This window comes from Gavialis gangeticus, unplaced genomic scaffold, assembly GCF_001723915.1.
Source record: "Gavialis gangeticus isolate Ggan-Ray unplaced genomic scaffold, GavGan_comp1, whole genome shotgun sequence".
NCBI lineage: Eukaryota > Metazoa > Chordata > Crocodylia > Gavialidae > Gavialis > Gavialis gangeticus.
The window spans coordinates 132127024-132132220 of record NW_017729025.1 but is presented as its reverse complement, the minus strand read 5'-3'; the positions used below and the strand labels follow the sequence as shown (position 1 = coordinate 132132220).

The window sequence follows — 5197 nt, the reverse complement described above, 5'->3', positions numbered from 1 at the left end:
AAGAAAGAAACCCTGCCCCCCACCCCCCTCCACCTTCCCCAAAACGGAGCGCTCCAGTCAGTCCGCTCCCATGCGGGCAGGTCCCTCGTCCACAGAGTTCAAAAAGGAGATCTCTCGCCTACCTAGAAGGGAAGGGGAGGGAGGGGAGGGGGGTATTTAAGATCCTGGCGGGTCAAAAGAGCTGCAGGAAACTTTGCAGCAGCAAATGCCCAGTCAGTTGCCCGCCCGGCCGCCGGCTCCCGCAGCCGCCCGCTGCCCCAGGCATGAAGGACCCGGCGCCCAAGTCGCGCAAACTTTCTTCTCTCCGCCGCCGCTGCCCATTGCCATCAGCCACGGCTCGGGAATCAGATCTTGGAAGCGGCTTGCCGGGGAGTCGGGCTCGCCCGGCCTCAGATTGACAAAGCCTCCCTCCAATAAAGAGCCGGCGCTGGCAGAGAGTTTGTTCATATCGCCATATGACCAACGGGGACCTACAAGGGGCGGAGCCACCTGCTCCACTCCCTGCCTCCCCCTGCCTGAGACAGGCGCGCGCACAGGGCCGCGGGGCTCTGCTCCCCTCCCTCCTTCTGCCCCCTGTGCTGTGGAGAACTGCCAGGTTGCTTTGGAGTTTCTTCCTTCCTCCAACAAGAAAAAATAGAGGAAAAAAACAAAACCACCCAAGCTGCTTCCCAGCTCCCAACTTTTAAAGCATTGGGCGCCTCAGAAAGTTTGTCACGGTCTTGCTCCATGGGGCCAGCAAGGTGTTTCATAGTTGTCAGGGGCTGGATGGTACCTCACAGATCCTCGGGTCTAGCCCCCCTGCACCTGGGCAGGAAAGACTGCTGGGATCTGATGACCCCAGCAAGATGGTCTTCAAACACTTTCTGGAGACAAAAGGCATGTCTACACATTCCTTAATGCGCAGTAGTTACTGGGCATTAAAGGTGCACACACACAAAGCTGCCAGGCACTTGTTGGCGCTGTGTTGCATCCCCTTGTATATACAATGCACAGAGACAATGGCAGTGGCACACTTTTGAACTAAAACACAGTGAAGGGGTTTTAGTTTCAAGGCACACCACCGCCATGTTCTTAGCACTGACACACATCTCACCATTTATACAAACGTATGCCATGCAGCGCCGAGCACAGCAGCTCACATGCTCCTTGGACTCAGCTGCTGAGTCTGCTCTGACGCACTTGATTTCCAGAGCACTGGAGCAGACAAATGTATGTGTATAAATGCCCTTAGTTTAGTGCTTGCTTAATGAAGTACTAACTAAATGTGCGGTAACTACAGTTACTTCGCAGTAGCCCCTGCATGTGTTTTTTTTTTTAGTGATGCTTACTGCGCAGTAGCCTAATAACACTGCACAGTAGAGTATTAGCATGGTTTCTGACCAGCACACTACTGCACGTACCACAGTGTAATTAGGCTACAGCACACTAAGCGTATCATGTAGATGTGCCCAAAGCAATCCAAGCCACCCAGTGGTTTTACTGTATTCTTAACATACCTACTTCTCTAGAAACGCATTGATTTGTTTGCTGGGGTGAAGCCAAAGAAATTCCCTCTGCTCATCTAAACTGTTGGTTTCCTGGCTCCAGTTATTCAATAATTTCCCAGCCTGAGAATATATTTCCCCCTTTTCTCCTCCGAGTATTTCTGTGCTTTCCATTAACCTCTGACTGGGGCCTGTAGCCTGCAACTGGAGTCCCACAGGCAAACCTTGCAACTGCAAGGAGACTTGCCAACTTCAACAGGACTGCATGAAGGCAAAAGCATGCACCTGCCCCAGACCAGCAGCTACAGTAGAAATGAGTACTTACCTCAGTTCAGAGCCTCCAAGAAGGGGAAACAGTCTGAGACTTTATCCTGCAAGACATCTCCTTACTGGAACAGTTCTTCCTCACACAATTAGTTCGTTGACTTCAGTAAACTCAGTGCTCAAATAAAAGCTAACCGTGTGCGGCCATTGGTGTCAGGGCATACATTTTGATTCTGGGAGTACGATTTATTCTACTCATTATCACCATGAAATACTTACATTTTATTTAGTGATAAATACATTTGATTGCTTTTGTGCTTGGCAGAAATGAGTGAGGAGAGATTTGATAACTCTGCTGAGAACTGTTTCAGAGGAGGAAACTGCCTCAAGAATAAGTATGGCGAGGTGCTTCGGTCAGATCCATGGGCATGGTTTTATGCAATATTCTAGGGGCTTCCATACTTCTAAATATATTGCAACATTGCCATATATATATTTATGCCCTTCCCCAAATTCCTTTGTCATCCAAAAGAATTTCATAAAAATATATAAAAAGTGGAAGAGGCCAAATTCCCCTCCATGTATTTTTATTGATTCATCAGGGATGAATTTGCCCCATTAGGGTTAAACAGGGACACTTAAGCAGCCAGTTTTTGCTGAATCATTTTCTTGGTACACACAAGTACAAAATTAAAGCTTAGCAAGACTCAGGTTACAGATAGAGAGCCAAGTATTAGTTAACATGCTAAGATTCCAATAAAATTCAGATTGTCAACCAACAAAAGTATGAAATTACAGATGTTCTGGGTCGTGTTTTAATCTCAGGTGAGCAGCAAACAGTGTATAGAAAAGAAATCAGCTGTTGTGCTTTATTACTCATGCACCAGACATCTAAGATTAGGGTTATCCTGTTTCTACTGCAGAAAGCACAGTAGGTAACAGTATTCGCAGTTCCAAGACTCAAGAGAAAGAAGCTTTGAACCCTGAACTATCCTGCTCTGGTTAGTACTTGTTCTAGTTTTCCAGCACTATTAAAGATGTTTGTCTTGATTTCATTTTTTAGCCATAACTATTTACAATGTGGTTTGGTGTTCCAAGTGTGGGGGAGAGAGCAACCTTGATTACAGCCCAAGAGAGATTTCTTTTCTCCTATCAGTATGCATACCTAACCCTCCTCAGAGCCAATGGCAGCTAAGTATACTTATAGGCTAAGTACAGCCAGCCAAAAAGCCCAAGGCTAAATCAGTCCAATCTTCACAGGTCAGTCTAAGCTATGTAGATTGAACCAATAAGTGAACAAACATTCACTTTTGATTCTGAGAATGCAACCTGCAGTGGCCCAGGCCAGAAGCTTGGAGGTGCTAGAGCATGCCGCCCTACTTTGCTGGAGCAGAAAGCTTGGGCCAAGGCTGGCCTGCCCACCCTGTGGAGGGGAGGAGTTTGTGGGGAAGGTACAAAGCATCCTGGGATGCTGGAAGACTGTGAGTTAACTTGAATCTGGAAGGGATCTGGGACAGAATTTCAATAAACCGATTTAGCCTAAATCAATGAAGTCTGATACTCATCCAACCAGATTTATCTTAAACTTGTTTTGGCCATTTTGAAAGCGGTTTATGTGCTCTGAACTTCTGTTGTGTTATAGATTTGAACTGGTTTCCAATCCCTTATACTGGTTAATGTGTAATTTCTGTCCCTATCCATAAAAAAGAGCTACCAAATAATATTCCAATTAGGTACTCAGCAACCTGCATTGTCCCTGATTGCTCAAAACTTCTGTAGCAAAGACTTGCTGCTGTTCAGGGCAAATTATTTATAATTCTTCTGTAGTACTGTGAAGTAAATAAATGCCCATTGGAGACTAGAACATGGCCAATTTCATTAGGAAGTGCAAGAATTTTATTCATGAACTAGTTATAAATGGAATTTAATAATGTGTGACTACAGACCCTTTTGCTGCCAAAACTGCATTTTGCACCAGCTGCATCTACGTGAGTGGCAGACTGTGCGGTAGTTACTGCACAGTTTTTTAGCACTTGAATAAGCAATACTAAATGACGGCGCAGTAACTGGCGTTACGGTGCAGTACCATCACCACATAGTTTTTTCCAACACTACTGTGCAGTAGCGTTACATCCCGGTTACTGCCCGGCAACACTACTGTGCAGTAACGCCTCATGTAGACACGACCACCTATGCAGACCTACTCACCTGGCTTTCTTCCTCAAATCCATTGCTGCTCCCTATGAAGCCAGTGTTAAAATTCCCAGAGACTACAGTCAAGGAAATCCCACATGTGCTATAATGCATACAGATATTCAGAAAATGCCGGCTTTTATATCTAGGTGATCAAGGTTGTGGTGTTCTTTTAGAAAGTCCTTTGCTCCATTAACCTTTTTCTTTTTTTTCCTAGCAGATTTTTGTTGGGTAGAGTGTTGGAAACCGATAGCGATTATTTTTGTTACTTATATTTATTTGTAGCGCAGAGACACTAGCCAAGCTCAGGACTCCAGTGCAAGAGATATGTGCAAACACATAGCAAATACTTGTCCCCAAAGAGACTGCAATCTAAGTAGGCAAAACAGAAAAGGGCAGGAGCAATGGAAGAAAGAAAACAATCTTATCTTCAATATTAAAAGCTAGAGAATAAAGACAGATTAGGTGAAAGGATTAAAGTTGGAATTTTCAAAAACAGCTAAAGTATATAGGGGCACACATCCATTGATTTTCATTTAGATGCTTTTGAAAATGAATACATTTGATTAAATTGAAGGTAAAGGTAGAATGACCTATAGCATGGGTCAGTAGATTGGAGTTAAGTTCTATTTTCAGCACTGACACTGATTTGCCAGGTGACCTTGAGTAGTCATTTCACTTCTCTGTGCCTCTTTTCTTTTATGATAAGGTCATGGTACAAACACACAGGAAGAAAGATTCCCTGCCTTAATAAGCCTTGATATTAATTGGGGCCTCTAGGTGCTAATGTAATAAGAGACAAACCACTGCTGATTAAATATAATCTCATGTCCTTGCAAACATATCTACCACTTCTCTCTCATGTCCTGAAGAAATTCCATTAACATTTGACATACATTACTACCAATTCAAGCCTGGCCTTGGGGATAGTGGGGAGGCGAAAAAGGACAGAATCTTTTTATTTTTATTATTATTATAAATGGTGCACTTTGATACATAATAGATCACTTTTAGTAGCTACATAAACTGTCAAGCAAGCAATGCTGACATATGCATTATCCAACACCACCTCTAAAAAAATGGTTTTGGTTTGTTTTGGATACGATCAATGTAAAACTTAAAGAATCAGTTTTATTGTTACTTCTATTATATTCCATTCAGGTTCTTAGATGGAGTCCTATCAATTTTACACACATGCAGCTTTCATTATGATCAAGTTTGAACAGACTTTCTTCCATTTCCCTCCCCTCCGCCCA

The 5197-nt window shown here is 43.8% G+C and overlaps 1 protein-coding gene across 1 annotated transcript in view; it reads right to left on the bottom strand.

Annotated features, from left to right (window-relative positions):
- The window catches only part of GALNT18 (polypeptide N-acetylgalactosaminyltransferase 18), a 645416-nt gene that overhangs the window by 547260 nt on the left and 92959 nt on the right, over positions 1–5197 (bottom strand). The window lies entirely within an intron of this gene.